At 46.5% G+C, this 17,373-nt stretch overlaps 1 protein-coding gene across 1 annotated transcript in view; it reads right to left on the bottom strand.

Moving 5' to 3' along the window:
- The window catches only part of LOC119399218 (uncharacterized), a 100,460-nt gene extending 83,376 nt beyond the window's left edge, over positions 1–17,084 (bottom strand). The window contains exon 1 of the mRNA XM_049417580.1: positions 16,844–17,084. The gene's annotated coding sequence lies outside the window, so the exon portion shown is untranslated. The remainder of the gene's footprint in view (positions 1–16,843) is intronic.
- Positions 17,085–17,373: the final 289 nt, after the last annotated feature.

The following is a 17,373-nucleotide window of genomic DNA, read 5'->3' as shown; positions in this document are numbered from 1 at the left end:
CACGCACACGCCAGTCGACGCACAAATACTCGGAAGCATGTATCGCCCCTTCAGTGTCTCGCTGTACGGTAAGCGCACGTACATTATAACGAAACCTATATGCGGGACAGCACAGTGACTCTTTTCTCAACCCTCTCCTGCCTGCGGTGGATGTACGCTGTACGCACAGTACGTACGTGCGTGCGTGCGGACGTACATACACGCGTCGTGCCGTCTCCCGCCCATCATGTGCCTTTCTGTACGCGACTGAAGCCGCGGCGCATTGGGCAACGTCACCGGCTCGTTTCCCCGGCGGAACGAGCCGTGACAGACCGTCGACTGTCGTGCGATTCCCGAAGGCGGATCTCGACGCAGCATCGACAACTACGGCATGGCAGCCGCAAAAGCAGACCCCGTAATCGAGACAAAAACCCGTACATGCAGGACGCGTACAAGCATGCGATTCCGGGCGCGTTCGGAGTCCGTGTCCCTTTCTTTTTGTCTCTTAAATGTTCGTGCCCGAGACCTTAGCGGCGAGTCCTGGAGTATCCGGTCTGCAGGGTAGTTCGAAATTGGGCATGGCATTCCGTTGTGGAGGAAGAGGAGGGTTGTACGGCGAAATTGGCGGCACTTCTTTTCGGGCTTTAGTCACGCGTAACAGGCCCCATCAGTGCCGTCGTCTGCGGGACGTTAAAAACGGGGTGGTATTCCAGAGTCCGGTAGTTTGAAGCGGGGGTGGCTTCCATGACGTCGGGTGGTAACGTCGACTGGTAACGACACCTTCTGTCGCTACCCCTCAAACCTCTCCCCCCCCCCTTGTCTCTTCACGGTGGGGATAGGGGGGGGGGGGAGGGTGGGGGTGGGGGGTTCCTTCAGAGTCCGGTAGCTTCAAACGGCTGCCTTCCATGACGTCACGTGGTAACGACACCTCCCGATGCAACCCCTTCCTTCTTTGCTTCCATCTCCCTGCAATTATTGGGGTTGCAGCCATTTCTAGTTTTTCTATGAACGCATAAGGAGAGGCTTGCCCTAACGGATGAAAGACAGCGAGGCACGCACATCGTCGTGTTTAGAGTTATGATTCATCGTTGTGATATTGCTACACGACGAGGACGTGTACAGTCGGCCTCAAAAGTTTATGGACCACGAAACACAAGAAATAGCTGAACATTCCACCGCTGCTACGGCAGGAAGCCTTGAATTTAGATCTCTGACCTGTTCTAAAACGCCCTGACAGCATGCCCTGTGCAGTTCGACCGAATACGCTCGGAAACTGCGAAATTCAAAGTTTTCTCAGACCTGGTGGTTTCTAAAACTTTTGTAGCCGACTGTACACATATACTGCTCCGCTTTACGTCGCCAAGATGAAGCACTCAGTCGTATCTATGAAGTTTAATACAAAGAAATATTAGAGGGAACGGCAGTGTCCTGATAACACTGAGCTACGATGAGGACAGTATAACGTATTTTTCTAATCTTTGCACTTAAGCTTCACGCGCTCTGGCGTCTCTTCCTTCGTTGGGGTAAATTGCCAAGCAAACGTTTCTGGTGTTATTAAAGCAGTGTTTCTAATGTCTGCAAGGCAGCATTTTAAAACAAATTAATTTACAAAGTCGTACAAACCCAGATGGAAAGTGTGGGCAAATCCATTTGCCATAATGATGGCAAATGGATTTGCCCACACTTTCTGTGCATAATAGCGCAGACCCGTACACTGTCTGCGCTATTATATTAACCTCCCTGTCTTTCGTTTGCTTTTGTATCTCTTCAGCAGATATTTCCTTCAAAGTTGCGTCAAAGCACTTTGAAGCTTCAAACGAGTTGTGCTGTTTTGGATCTGCAAGACTAGGCTTCCAGTCTCAATCTTCAGAAACTATAGAAGTGACAATGCAAGGGTATTTACAATACAGTATAAATTATAGTCTTATCGAAATGGAAAAGAAATAGCGATGTCAGTTTGAGTTGGGGTTCAAGCTGATTGGGTAAAAACAAATCTAACAATAAATGTTCAGCTAAACAACAAAGCAATAAAAATTTGGTCAGAAACATACGTGTTACTGACGTTAGGCAATCCGTAAAAAGGAAGCACAGAAAAAAAAGCGCTTTCTCGTAAGTTACACGCATACAAAAAGAATCAAACGGCACCGTCTAAGTTGTCAACATCGATTAGCGATGTCGCTGAAGAGATCCGGCTTACCGTCTCGTCTTCAGAGATGACGGTCCCGACGGTTCACGGGAATTGCGATGCAGTTCCAGTCGCACAGCGAAAGCAACAGCGGTAGCACGGACGATGGTAATTGACGTTAGTAACAACTTGTAGGTTTGGGCGAGTCGGTGTACTGTGAACTGCGCTGTCGGTGTACTGTGAAAGTCGGTGAACTGCGCTACAGAAGTCCACTTTGATCGCAAAGTTTGCGAATTTTGACTAGAGTCAAATGTCACCAAACCCTCGCAATCAGGACCAACCGTGCGTAGAGTATCAACGGCGACGTGCAGCGAGGTGCTATAGCACTTGACTATAGCTCGCGACTTGTTTCTCGTTGCCAAATTTCTCCCATTTCCTTCTATCACGTGATTTTACATTCCACGTCACGTGACAGCCAACTTGCACAACTAACACGTCGCGTGACGGTCTATCCAAACACTACAATCGCGCCGCACACCCGTACCACATAAGCTACTTATTGGGTAATTTTTCTTTTTCTTTTTTTTTTTGTCCGAGGCTGGAATGCTCTTCCCAGACAAACTGCCCTCATCAGTGATAATGCGCGATTTTAGTCTGCCTTTGAATCTTCTGACTCATCTTTGTAACGTTGTTACCTCACCGTTTCTATATGTACCCACCCTTCATGCATATCCTAGTGAATCCCTTGAAGGAGGGGGGGGGGGGCAAAAAAATAAAAGCATCTTTGCAGCGCTTGCTCCAGAATCTACTTGTCCCCAGTTTCTTGAAACGGAAGAGACCGCAAAAAGTGCTAGCAATCACCCGTTGTTTCCCAAGGTGTTGAAACTATGTCGTGGGGGAAGTACATACTCGTAAATGGACCACAGGCAAACAATATTTATCTTTGTTTTCCCGTGCTACAGAGGTATATTGATAAGAGCAACCGCAACGTGAGTGGTAGCACGAAGTGTCTGCCACGGAAGTCAAAGCGTGGCCGACTGTTCACGAATGTAAGCAAGGAAGAGAAGCAATAGAGAAGCAATTTCCCACAGGCGTGCGCAGAGACTATAGTACTCAAGGTATAGGGTCAACTTGGACTGATGACGCCTTCCTTGAAACATATAAGCCCAGAAATGGAAAAGCAGACTAGCGCTAGCTTAGCCCAGTGGTAACTAGACTCCCTTTAAAGAGACACGTGAATGCTCTTTGAAGATGGTTATACTCTCTTAAGAGAGTCGTATGACTCAAAAGAGAGTTAACGTGACTCTTTAAAGTCCTATGCGTGGCAAGTCAGGACTCACCGAAAGGAGTCGCACACATCTCTTATCTTTTTTCTTAAGTGTGTAAACAGGGCATCAGCTCATCCACTGCAATACAATTAAACTTAATAATAATAATAATATCTGGGGTTTAACGTCCCAAAACCACAATATGATTATGAGAGACGCCGTAGTGGAGGGCTCCGGAAATTTCGACCACCTGGGGTTCTTTAACGTTCACCTAAATCTAAGTACACGGGCCTCAGACATTTTCGCCTCCATCGAAAATGCAGCCGCCGCGGCCGGGATTCGATCCCGCGACCTTCGGGTCAGCAGTCGAGCGCCATAACCACTAGACCGCCGTGGCGGGGCACAATTAAACTTGACGATGCAACAAAGAGGACTATAATAGCGGCATACCCTTAACATTTAACTATTTTTAACTGTACTGTTGCAATGCCCGTTGAAACTATTCTTACATGTCGTCGACAGAAGACATCGCAGCTGAATGCGACGAAGGCACTACTGAGGTTTTTGAGAGAAACGGGCTTGCACAAGAGGTTGTGGCAGTAATGTCGCGTACCACGCAAGAATGACGGACTGTGACTGGCTGTGTGTGTGTTCTGTGCTGTCTCTCTCTCTTTCCCCTCCATCTTTCAATCTCCCCCGTCCTGTTCCCGTGTGTAGGGTAACAAACCGGGGGTCCTAAACTGGTTAACCTCCCTGCCTTTCCTACTCTACTATTTCTTCTCTTAACTCTACTTTTTTAAAACTGTTAACTATTTTTTAGTTTTTAAGACGACATACCTTTTTTTTTTCTCCTTACAGTTTAAATACAGGACATCAGCACATCCATTGTAACCGAAAAAGAAGATCCAACCAAGACGACTACTACGTGTGTCAAAATTGGCGCCAATAATTGGGTTCAATGCCACAAACTAACCATTCAGAATGGCGGTTTCCTACACTTGAATAGAGGCCTAATCGTTGTTCTTTTTAAAAAAGAAACAAGACGCGATCAAACAACGTGGAATCAAGCGTCGTCATTACACCTGCCGACACGGAATTAAGGCCGTCCGCATAACCCAAACAGGCAAGAGGAATCCCTCATTTGTGAAACGCGGTAGCGCACCGATCGTTACGACAATAAGGAAGACCGAAACGGAGTCAAGGAGGAGATTTGCTCGTCAGACACTCGATAGGCACGTCGGGAGGCAACGGTGTGACGTATTCTGTGCCGTGAGTCACTCGATTAATGGCAGCTTATAAGGCTCGCAATCAAGAGGGCTGAGCGATGATATGTCTTCGTGTTCTTTTTGCTGTGTTCTTTCAAGGAAAGTATTGCCACCCATTCGTTTGTAGAGCGAAGGTACGAAAGCCTTATATTCCTCGTCAGACGCGAAAATTGACCTTCGGCGTCGGCGTGAACATGAGTGATGCAAAAAAATCATCACGTGACGACGTCGTCATATGATGTCATCATGGTGTCACATACGGTCACGTCACATGATGATGTCATCACATGACATCGTCGCTTGGTCAACGGTGGGCGGATCACGGAGGCCGTGCAAAACCAGGGAAGGTGCGCAAAGCTTGCAATGCCTCCGATCCTGGAGGCAGTGCAAAACCCCGTTATGTGCAGAAAGCTTTCGGAGGGGGGCTGGGGAGGATCAATACATCAACTTTGAATAAGAAGAAGAAGAAGAAGTAGAAGAAGATGCTTTTCACCTTCGAGTCGTCTTAGGTGAATGTAAGGGGACCCTGTGAGTTTTTAAGAATGGTTCTTAGCTGAAGAAAATATGTGTTACGGTCTGGGATTTGAACTCGGGACCAACGCTTTTCCGGGACTGTTGCTCTCCAACATGAGCTAACCAGGTTAGAAATTGACTGCGCGAGAACGAATAACTCGACAACTTGGAGCAAACGAACACTGGACACGGCAAATCCGGAATCAACGGAGAGGTGTTGGTTTTTGGGTTCGAATACCACGCTAGGAACTTTCATGAACATTCCTCCGCTTTGAGGCATTTCGAAGAAACTGATGCTACGTGATGGATCTACCCACTTGTTCGCACCCGCTTGCCCCTTTGTGTACATGAAGCCATCGCAAACATACCTGGAAAAGCGTTACTAAATGAAAGGCGTCTCACCCTGAGAACTCGCACCGAAATAGAACCAACCCACACACCACCGGAAGCGTTCAAAGCACCGTCTTCTTGCATTTCGCGAACCACTGCGGTCACGTGGCAAAGGAATCTCTTCTCCATGAAGAGGCAAGAAAAAAGGCCGACGAAGCCAAGAATGTTACGCTATTAAGGATGTTGCAGTAGCGGAGCTAACGCCTGTAACGTCTTAAAAGATCGTCGCAGAATTCACGCTCCTTCTCCACCGCCAACTCCTCAGGGTTATTTAAACACCACTGACTGTACCCACGCACCGTCTCTTAATGGAACAGTAAAGAGAAAAACTGTTTTTCCCTTATTAGTAAATTACCCTTTCAAAATTACCAAAAGCACCACTCTTCCTGCGAGAAGAGGCTTCGTAAGCGAGATAACACGCGAAGAGGAAATACGGGCAGCGACGCCGCCTTGAAGTTTCCGCACCAACACGCCATGACGTCATAGATTTTGACGGCTTCTGCTAGGCATTACGTAGTTCTTTATCAGTAAAAACGAAGTACATTGTCCTCTGATGGGGCCGGAAACTCAACGTACCAAGTTTCGAGAGATGTCGAGCGAACGTGACATAGACACTGAAAAGGGCTTCGAAATCAGTGACGTCACGCTGACATTCGTATGAAGAGTCTTCGGCGCGAAATTCAAAATTGAGACCTTCACCTTGGTTTTCACTTCTACTAATAAACTTATGACTGAAATCAACGTCAGTAGAGCATCGGAGGAAAAGTCACATGGTCCCTTATGCAGTTGCTTATGATGACTCTAGGACGAAGGCCATCATTTTTGTCTGAATCGTACTTTACCTGTGAAGTCATGATGACGTCATAGGGCGATGTCATCACGTGATGATTTTTTTGCATTAGTCGTGTTGACCCCGACGGTCACTTTTCACGTTTGATGAGGCATGTAAGGCTTTCGCCTTAATCATTGATCAGTCGAAGTTGTCTCATTTTAGTGTCCATTTAAGTGTTTGCTGCCCTGCTAGTCACGCGCGTACAAGCAAAGAACTGTTTCTTTCGGTCATTCTCGGCGAATCAGCAGGCTTCAGGGAATGGCGAGGTATAGTGCTATCCATCCCTCTATACTTCCAGCGAAGACATTACCCGAAACTGCGGGAATATAAAAAGAGAAGGACAAATCATGACCGACGCTTCCGAGGAAAAAAGAAGCGCGCGCAAGATGTCCCAGACCCCTCTTGACACACACACACGCGCTCGGCACGATGCAAACGACGGCCACGGAAAAGGATGACACAGGGTGAAGGAGAACAGAAAATAGATTAAAGAGAAGCCAAAGAAAGAGAGAGAGAGTGAAGCAACGTAGAGGAAACGCCCGACTCTCTCGCCCCTTCCTTCACCGCCACCGCACAGCAACGCACGAAGCCTACCTACTCCCATAGCGGCAGACAAGATGACAGGAATAATCGTAGCGTAATAGGCGGCATCAAGCCGAGCCGAGCCGGGGATTACTGGCCCCGTGCACGCGTCGTCTGCTCGTTGCCGTCTGTTTTCTCTTCTTCGCCGTATCCGAACAGGAGACGGACAGCCAAAGCGACGGACGTCGGCTCCCGCGGATGTTTTCTTGTTATGTTTATTTCTTTTGCATCTCGCTTATTTCCTTTTGCAGAGAAGGAAGACGCGACTTTCACTTTCTCCTACCTGCGGGGGCTTTCGCCGCCAAGAATGCAGCCGATGGGGGTAGACAGGCCAGCCCAGGAGCGATGCGGTGAAGGGATTCATGAGCGCAGCGCCAGGAATACGAGACGTAAAAAACTCGGCGATCCGCGGAATTATAGACACGCACATGGGGGGAGGGGGGCAGGAAGGAAGCCCCCCCCCCCCCTCAAGTGCCAATTCAGCCTCATACCTTTACTGAGTCGGAACTTTCACGTCATTTCTTAAGGCGCAGGGTTATGGCTACTGTATTTTTTTAATGATAATGGCGACCAAGGCACTGTCATGGTTGCATTAAGAGAATTGTATGAATTCCCGCCTTTACCCCAGAACGCCGAGGACCAATGGCGGGCCTTTATCGGAATGACGTCATCGCTTCATTTCCATTCTTGCATCCATTGACGAGCTCGTATTTTTTCTGACACAACCGGGGGGAGGGGGGGGGGGGTCAGCGGGAAGACGTCGCCCCCCCCCCCCTCCCAATGGATAACCCTGCCTGCGCATGCCTATGCGCGGAATCGAAGTTTTTACTGTTTTACTGTTCCTATTTGAAGTAGAAGAGAAGACGAAAATGGGGGGGGGGATTCGTGTGTGTGTTTTGTCGATGTGTGGTTTTCTGTTTCGCATTGATGATGATGACGATGCGAGGCTGAGGCCTTTGTATCAGGCGAGCATATCTGATGTGGCCTAAAGCTGAGCATCAATAAAATAAGAAAAAAAATATAAATAAATAAACAAGTAATTAATGGATGGATGGATGCTATGAGCGTCCCCTTCATAACGGGGTGGTGACAAGTGTGCCGCCAGGCTCGACAAACAAAAAGAAACGTTTTCCTTTATTTTTTTTTCATGCCGGCCTAATGCTTCTGCTTCAATTAAATCTATGTTACTACAAGGAAAAGAACGTAAATTCTCAGCCCAGTTCTCTGCCCTTTACGGCAGAATGTGCTTATTTTTTTCCAATATTCTTGTCCTTTCTCTCTAATTTTCAGCTACCAATACTCTAACCGTCTCTTACCTATTTCTACCGCGGGTGTGTTCAGCTTTCCATTGTTATCCCTAAAACCAAAGGCTTCATATAGGCTCGCGCCCAGACGTAAACCTGGGTGGATATCTCCACAATCAATCAGAACATAAATCAGTGACTTCAAGCGCCCGCGACGGTCAAGACAAAAATAAAAGGTACGGCTGACGAAAAGATTCACTTTTACTCCCTCCTCCGTTTTACTTACTTTTTGTTTCGTTTATCTTTCCAGCTTCGTGGGCCCGACGGGGTGCCCAGCGGTCACGGAGCCGTATGGCGCGCGGTGTAATTTACAATCGAAAAAAAAAAAACGCTCCCTCGAGCCCCAACAGAGCGCGCGAAAGAACATGCATTCCCGCTGGCTTTTGTGGTATCTCCCGCTACGCGACGTTTCGTTCGTTTTGTTCCGTTTCGCCGTTATTCTCCTTCGCGCCTCTTCACGATCACGCCTAGTATCTGGCGCAGTTTTTGTTGTGTTACGTCACTCAATGACGTAAGCATCCGGACGTCAGCTTCCATACTACGCGCAACACGCTGATTTTTCGAAGTCGGTGGCCAATCATCAACAAGTCGGCTGGCGTGTGCGGTCACTTGTGATGCTGATATCACGAATGCAAATTTCCGGCTTGAAGAAAACGTTTCGGAGAGAGTGGTGAGGGTTATGTTTACAAAACAAGGTCAATACGACCAATCATGAAAATGCAGATCGCATAATGGCAATGGGGATATCTGAAACGCAGTTTTTTTATTCAGTTTATTGTTCACACTGACCTTAAAGAAAGAAAGAAAGAAAGAAAGAAGGAAAGAAAGAAAGAAAGAAAGAAAGAAACAAAGAAAGAAACAAAGAAACAAAGAAAGAAACAAAGAAAGAAAGAAAGAAAGAAAGAAAGAAAGAAAGAAAGAAAGAAAGAAAGAAAGAAAGAAAGAAAGAAAGAAAGAAAGATCAGCCTCTATACTGCTACATGGCTATAAGACAATCTTACAAGGGTTCACGCTGAGTTTAGACATGTTTACGCCGGTTGCCTGCGTCACTGACGAGTGTGATGGCGATATGATAATGATAGCGAAAGTAAACCTGCGATTCATTCATAACGGCCTTTGAGTCATTCATTCTTTCGGGAGCGCAGTGACGTCACCTTTTTTTTTTTTGAAGCGAATATTAATGTGCATATAGCGAATATTAATGGGCATACACAAAATGCATTCAAAAATCACGAAAAGGAGGAAATAGCTGGTAAGAGTGATAACATGCTTTACGTGACTGATACACCAATCCTCACACTACCGAAAAAACAAAAAACAAAACAAAACAAAAAAAAAAACAAGTGAGGCACCATACCATTTGTTATTGAGATCCCGGAAAAAGAAATGAATGACAAAGTAGCGGATTAAGGTTTGTAAACAAACAGAAGCATGCAGGACATTACGAAACGCGAATACCTTTCGCAAACATAAGCTCGTGGTGTGGGGTAGGAAGTAGAAAGTTTATCCTCTAAAACCTCCTGGTGCCTCACAAAAAAAGAAAAAAGAAAAAAGAAAGACCTTCGTTCACGGAGAAACACGTTAGTCAACTGTCAAAGAACGAACTCCGTTGGCGTAAATGACTTTCCGGTCGAGATAGACTGCGTCATGTGGTCCAATCTATCTTGGCGCTGTCGACAGCCCCTTACGAACAAAGCTGCTTGCGGCTACGGTCAGCGGAGAAGCGGAACTTTGTCGGGACGCTTTCCAATATGGGCGGCTATCCAAGTAGGTGAGAGGAGGGACATCGTAATGACTGCTCTCTCTCGTGCCGATTCGAGCACAAAGGAAAAAAAATAAGAAAATAAAATAGACGTTGGCTAAATCAGGCGAGTCACGGTGTATCTGTGCACGGACATTTTGGAGGGAGTTGTGTTGTGTGCAGATCGGCACCGGACGTTCGGGAAGCTCTTTGCCCTCTTGTAATTCCTTGCAGACAATATCAAGGTGAAGGCCTTAGATGCCTCATCCAATGCTGACCATCGGCGTCGGCGGCGTCAACGCGAGTGACGAAAAAAAAGATCAACACGCGATGACGTCAACGTTTGAAGTCATTATGACGTCACAGATCGCCAAAATTTGTGACGTCATCCTGACGCCACATGATTACGCCATCGCACGGCATCGTCGCTTGGTCAAAGGTGGGCCGATCCCGGAGGCATTGCAAAACCAGGTAAGGTGCAGAAAGCTTGCAGTGCCTCCGATCATGGAGGCAGTGCGAAATCACGTTAGGGGCAGAAAGCTTCCAGACGGGGGGGAGGGGAGAGGACTAATACATTGACTGAGACCAAAAAGAAGAGGATAGCTTTCGCCTTCGAGTCGTTTTAGGCGAATGCACCCTGTGAGTTTTGCCAATTTGTTTTCAATGCGTTAACAAATCTACATGTGAAGTTAAGAAATATCTGTGGTGTTGATGTGTTTCAACACCCGCGATCCGACTGGAATCGATCGAACAGTGTTGAGAGATATAAGTCGTCGCACGATTCTCGAGAAAAAAGAAAAAGAAAGGAAAGGTCACGCCGCAGTAAAACCACGCGTAAATATCCTGCTACTTCATAATCCTGATAGCACGCGCTAGGTTTTCTTTTCATTCCGCCTTCCCACGTGAATTCCACGGCGTTTTCTTGCTTTCTAAGCGAGAGCGACCCTGCCGTAGTCACCGTGGCGGTGCGTCTCTATATACGTCCATATATATATGCCGTATTTTCTCGCATATAACCCGCCCCTGCACATAACACGAACCCCTAACATTAACTCTACAAAAAAAAAAGAAACATTATGGCTATAACCCCTGCATATATATAAGCCGCACCCCCACCTTTTAAGCACATTTCTCCGTTTACTTGTGAGGGTTATGTGCGAGAAAATATGGTATATATACACACCGCGAAGCTCAGGGGGAAGTGATTACGTTAGCGGTGTTTATGCGAAAGAGGTGGCCGGTCCGCAAAGGTTCCTCAAGGCAGCAGCGCTCGCCCCCCCTCGTCTCGTATAAGGTCGGGCACAGCGGGAGGGAAGTCTGTGCTGTGCGAACAATCACGCGACCTGTGTATACGGTCCGGCAGCCAGCGAAGAATCTCGGTAATTGCGAGAGATTGCGCGAACAATAAGAGAGAGGGAGAGAAAGAGTGCGCTTTGAAGAAAAGCACGCGCAACGCAAACTGAGACGCTGAATTACGCCCTGGAAGGGTGTATTTTCACTCCCTCGGGTTCTACACCCGTAGCTTGCACTCCAAGAAATCGAGTATTTGTGGAGTATTTCTGCCGCACACCTATAATCGTCATATACCTCGCGTATATTCCTTGCGTTGTCACCGCGGTCCCGGCAATTCCCGGTCACGAACAGCGTGCGCGCTATCAGCGTCACATAGCGTACTTGATAGAAAAGTGGCGAGTGCCAGGTTTTCAAGAACGGAAACGCGAGCAATCTACTCCCCAAATACTCGATTTTTTCTTAGAGTGTACACTCGCTGCTTATACGCCACAAAGGGAGTCTTCACCATTTGGAGGGGGACGGGAGGGTTCAAGGGAGCACTGGCTTCGCCCCCCTCTCCCCCCCCCTAATTTTTCAAATTTTCGTGTGTATACCTACACGCACACACACAAACAGGCGCACGATCATAAAGGGCATGACTACTATCGGTCATTAATTGTGGCGTTACACAACAATTCTCATCTCACGAAAGCTTCGGACAAGGAATGTCGTGACTTAAGAGGGTGTTGAGGCGAGCTCGTTGGTACGGATCCATTAGAATGCAGCGCTTAAAGAACACAAACACTTAGAACGAAAACGAGGACGGGCGCTGAATGTCGTATCTGCCAACCTAAACCAACGTTCGCGTTGTTCCCACGAAAATGGAAAATGTTTATTTTACACACAGTAAGATGCCGCTGCCAAGAAACCATTCAGACAGATCGATGATTTCCGGTTTTAGTGTGGTTGCAATCACGGTGCCAAGGTTTACGAATAACCTTTACTATACTCCACGCATTAGAAGTATGAGAAGAGTTAAGTTTAAACGTGCGCAAATTAACGAGATGCGTCGCGCTACTGCTTTTTACACGATTTGTCACGCAGCCCATAAGTTCTTAATGAGCAACGCACTTTATTTCCTTGAAGCCCTTTCACATGCACAGGTAGCCAGCCTGGGTTTACACTGGATAATATTTTTGTTTTCTTCTTGCACTTCCTCAAATTAGACGAAAGAAAAATTCCGAGGGTGTCTGACTCTATCGCTAAGACGACTCGAAGACGAAAGCTTTAGTGCCGATGCATTATAAATACTGAAACGTCACGTCAGAATCTGACTAGCCAGTAGGCTCTTCGCGTTTCATTTAGTACTTGTGGTCGTCAGGAGTTCCATGCCTGTTAGGCCTACCGCACAATCCACTAGGCCCTGGCTCAGCCATGGAGTTATCCATAACCGGCCACTTGGCCGAATCACGCAAACGCCGCAAGGACGGCGTTCTTTAACGTGTAGCTAGATCACTCGAGTGGCCTTTCATTTCGTCTCGATCGAAATGCGGCTGCCGCGGTCGGGGAGTCGAACCCGCGGCTTCTTGCTTAGCAGTGTAACGCCACTGCCGTCAAGCCATATTACCGCTTCTACAAAGGAAAGCTCACTACGGAGGCGACCCAAAAGAGTTCAAGCAAGCGCTTGAGCGAACAACGAAAAACGAAATTGCACTACCCAGACTGTGGAACAGTATAGCATTAAGAAAATGAGCGAGCGCAAAACAAATAGACGAATAAAAAAATGTGCATCACTCTCATCCAGAAAACTGAGCGCACTCATCTAATGCGTGCTGACCGCCTAATAAGGTCACCCTTACATGTTTGCCACAAACTCGGCCAGAAAGTTAAACCTGCCAAATACGATAAGCCAGATAATATAGAGCGCATAGAGTTGTAGAATTAGTTTCTTTTTCTTTCTCTACTTCATCGACCAAAATCTTGCATACCTAAGCGCGAATATCCACAGGTCGTCGCTAACTCCCCGCTGTCCAGCTTTAACACGCTCGTGCACGGCGCCGTTTCATAAGTTCTTCGAAGGAGCTACATCAGAAAACTGGTTATCTCAATTTTCCTCGAACGTCCATTTGTCCCTGTCATGTGACAGATATACGTGTCTCCTCCTTTTGAAACACGGTAGCGAGTCAAGCGGCAAAAATCATCGTCACTGAAGTATGTCTTCGTGTGACAAGGTAAAAAAAAAAAAAAACAAGATGAAGAGAGACAGCGGTATCAGTCGAAGTAATCGAGTGCTTATGCGTGATCAATGTGCTCCTGAGAGGCGACGACTGTCCGCGTTTTTTTTTTCAGTTTTTTTTCTTGGCGCGGAACGTCTTTACCACCGTCTGCGTGGCGTTCCACGCAGATGAATTGAAGGTTAATGCGAACCAATTCCTTCGCCGGTGTCTTTGACAAGCAGATAAGCTTACAAGTAGACAAGCAACTGTGGATCTATAGTTTGTACCTCATACCATAACTAATGATAATGCGAGGTTTTTCTTTCCGACCTATTTCCCAGAGCAGGGTAGCAAACTGCATTTTCCGGTAATCCTCCCTGCATTTCGCCTAACCTTTATTTCTCTGTTGCTTTAGCTTGGGGGAAGTAATTCAGGCAACTGAAATGTTTTAAAACGTGCCGAACGTTTTTTTTTTTTGTTATTGTTGATATAAAGACATGATGGTACAGAAATCATCCGCCGGCAACTCCTTAGCTTTCTAAGTTGGCGAAAAAAAAAATAAACACCATAGGATGTTGAGCATAACACATCAAGTGTCATTATCAAAGTTACACCAGAGAGAGGCGGAAATGGAATGGAGTAAAGAAAAGAAAGTCAAGAATACACGCTTCCGGTTTGCCACCCCTACACAGGCAGGACGTTAATTTTTTTAGAAGGAAAGGTGTAATACATACAACTGAGACGTTCGGTATCCCGTGAAAGTTAAAAGAACTCCAGGACATTACAAAAGAACGTCTCGAAAATACAAATATTGATGTCACAAACTCATTCATGACTGCGGACGTCTTGATTTCGTCACTCCATCTAACCCTCTGTCGTGTAATATAAATAAAAACTGCTGGGGTTTAACGCCCCTAAAGCTCTACATGATTATGAGAGACACCGTACTTTTAGACGAATTTCGACAACCTGGGGTTCTTTAACGCGCACCTAAATCTAAGTACACGGGCCTCTATCATATTGCATTCATCGAAATGCGGCCGCCGCGGCCGGGATTCGATCCCGTGACCTTCGGGTGAGCAGTCAAGCTCCATAACCACTGGACTACCCTCTGCTGTCCTCGGCTACTTCCCCATGATGGTATCTCGCATAAGATAGGGTAAATTGGAGATTATTCAGAGTGGCCTCCGTACTGCGGCGGACATAAAAATGGGCTGAATATGATAATGCAGCTCATTATCTGATTATGGGGCATGCTGTAATGAATGTGAAGGGGTAGGGAGTCCGGATTCTGACTATCAGGGTTTTATTACCCAAAGTGTACAAGATGCTCAGAGTACGCGCATAATTTGCATTTCACCTCTAATGCAGGATAAAAAAGAAAAAAAATGAGCAGCGGCCAAGAAAGAGAGCAACAGACTAGATAACAAGCGCTAGTTGACACCTTCCTACGTACACAGACGAGGAAGAAGTGGACTGAGATTAGATAAACAGCGGGACGTCATGGTGTACCACCAGTTATCTTCTTACTGCCTTTCTACGCACTTCAAGATTACTATAGAAGGCCATGAATACCAGACGGAGCGCTTATTCTGCACCTCATAAGGCTCCCCCCCATCCGCCCCCCCCCCCCCCCACCAAGAAAAAAAAAACCGACACGGTCCCAGTGTCCTTTCATTACATTTTCCTAAAAGGGACACTGAAGAGAAAGACGATTTTTCTCATATCAGAAAGCTACTTTAATAAACTGGATTAATCTTCATTAACATTTAATTGAATTATGTTTCAAAAACAGTTAATTGACTCTTATCTTAAACGGACACTAAACAGGCATGATTATTCTTGAATTAGTGAATGACTCTCACGATACCAAGAACACCACGTTTGCTGCGAAAAAACGCGCAACAAGATAATCCGGGTGGCTACGCCACCTTGAAGCTCCTGCACTAGTCGCAGTGACGTCCTAGATTTTGACGCCGTCCACTAAGGTGTAGGTGGTTCCTACTGGGTAAAATTGAAATACATTGTCCTCTGAGGGGCCCGGAGACTCGACATACTGAGTTTAAGGAAATCTTGTTGATCCAACGTGGCCAAAATACGAAAACACACTTCGAAATCTGTGACGTCACCATCGGAGATATAGGCGGGAAATTTAAAAGGGATACTTGACACGTTTATTTCCTCATCTATCATTAAACTGGTGGGGAAATCAACAATGTATTTTTCAGAGCAATTTATCAGTCTAAACTAATTCACTGTTGCCCTTTAGTGTCCCTTCAAATGTGCTGAGTAAACAATGTTTATAAATTTGACGAAATGTGCAGTTAAAGGAGCGAGTTCCACTAAAGCGGACATCATCCCGACACCCCACGCGGCTCAATGTTCCCGTACTTCCATAACCGCATAACGCTGTCACTTTTAGAGGAATATCACTTATAACGAATTTTTGCCATCCCATTGTTTTTTTGTTTTTTTTTTGTCTCCGTTTCAACGTTCATTCTACTACGGAGCAACAACGTTGAAAGGCTGTATGAATACGAATGTTTCTCCCTTACGTTGTGTGGACTGTGCTCCTTCAACTTATTTTTGTTAAGTTCGAGGACGTGGGTTCGATTCCCTGTTTGGTCCAAATTAATCCTGAAACCTCCACTACGGCGCACCTAAACTATCGCGGTTATGACACGTTAGGACCTCAGAATTTCATTTCGTTATTCTGAAATTTAATTTATAAACTCTATTTCTATGTGTATGTAAGAGAAAAAAACTGCCGACCACAAGATTGTAACAAAAGACTACAAGGAAATTCGTAGGCATTTCTCTTAAAGAATGCATAGTTGAAAACTTTGTTGCGGTTCGGTGATCGAACCCAGGACCAACGCCTTCCCGTGGCGGGCGTTCTACCGATTGAGCTATTCAGTATGCTACCAGGATGAACTGATTTGCAATTTCTATACGTGCGACCTGTGTTAATAGAATCACGAAACATCAGTGGTGCCTCCTGAAAAGTCAGTATATTTAAATACTGCCTGCAAACATGGACGAGACAATCATTTCCTTTTTGCATTGCGTAAGGTCGGTAATGCACTGAAATCTTTAAAGTATGTACAATATTTTAAAAATAAAGGGAGGCGTACAAATATGTACAGAAAGGTGAACAGAATAAAAGTTACAGTAACATATACAGGAATATAAATTAATACGGTTTTACATGATATACAACAAAACAAAGCGAAATAGAAAGAAAACTTCGGACCGCGACAGCTCATTATACAATAAAATTTGACACGTTAAAATACGAACAATTACAGAAAGAACGGAAACGAGGTCTTTGGAGTTAATTAGAGAGTGCCACCGACCTTTGACGACGCTTCGCCGACGACGACGTTTCGGCAGTGCTCTCTTCTGTCACGTGATGCCGCCGAGCACTGTGTGGTTTCCTCTTGAGGAGCTCTCAAGTCTCCCGCACTCACACGTCCACTCACGCTGCAAGCACACACGTCAAACGCGAGTCGTACTGGCTAAAGTCATGGCCACCTCGAATTGGTGGTGCGCGTTGGCTCTCTTCCTTTTGTGATACCGCGACTGTATGTGTGTGTGGAAGGTGGGCTTCCCTGCCTTGCCTTGCCTGTTCCGGGGGTGTACAGCGCGCGCGTGCGCCTGTTTTTTCCGCACGACCCGTGAAGTGATGCCGGTGCCCGTTTTATAAAAAGCCGCCGTGCGCTTACCCCCTTTCCTCCAGGTGGCTTCCTCCTCACCCTCTGCTTCGAACGGGGCCACGCCATTGGCTGGCCCTGGCCGCTTCCGATTGGCGAACGTAACCCGGACCGGTAACTTCCTGGGCGAGCGCGCGACGCAGCGGCGAGTTTGAAAGCGAGCGTGGTGGCAT

This window comes from Rhipicephalus sanguineus, chromosome 7 (assembly GCF_013339695.2).
Source record: "Rhipicephalus sanguineus isolate Rsan-2018 chromosome 7, BIME_Rsan_1.4, whole genome shotgun sequence".
NCBI classification, from domain to species: Eukaryota; Metazoa; Arthropoda; class Arachnida; order Ixodida; family Ixodidae; genus Rhipicephalus; species Rhipicephalus sanguineus.
The sequence above is the reverse complement of the archived record's forward strand: the minus strand, read 5'-3'. Positions and strand labels throughout refer to the sequence as shown.